The following is a 504-nucleotide window of genomic DNA, read 5'->3' as shown; positions in this document are numbered from 1 at the left end:
CACATCCGATCAAACGTCTCTAACTCGGTCATTTTTTCAGCCACTGAGCTGAGACTTGGTGAGGTGGTAGCTGAGAGTCGTCCCTAACACACGCTGCGAGCTGAAGGCAGCCGGTGATATGCATTCTTCATTTTACTGTTCTGTTCTCCAACATTCAGCTCTAAATCCGCTCCTTTAAAAAGGCTAATATCGCCAAAATAAAAGCGTTTGTGAGTCAGGGCTGATGCAGATAATTGACACGTTTTTTCTGACAGAATCTGAACGAGACACTAAATTATTCATGATGCCTCCAAACTGAAGGCGTCGCCCCAAATGTTGGAAAAAAATCACATTATCTGTTTAAAGGAGTGATTTTTTCTGATTCCTCGTGTGTGTTCGTGTCACTCACTGGCAGATGGTGCTTAATCTTCTCCGACCATCTGGACCGACTTTTTCTGGCGTCTTTTAAACGCCCACACACACACACACACACACACACACACACACACACACACACACACACAC

This window comes from Austrofundulus limnaeus, unplaced genomic scaffold (genome assembly GCF_001266775.1).
Source record: "Austrofundulus limnaeus strain Quisiro unplaced genomic scaffold, Austrofundulus_limnaeus-1.0 Scaffold3963, whole genome shotgun sequence".
Taxonomy (NCBI): Eukaryota; Metazoa; Chordata; class Actinopteri; order Cyprinodontiformes; family Rivulidae; genus Austrofundulus; species Austrofundulus limnaeus.
The sequence above is the reverse complement of the archived record's forward strand: the minus strand, read 5'-3'. Positions refer to the sequence as shown.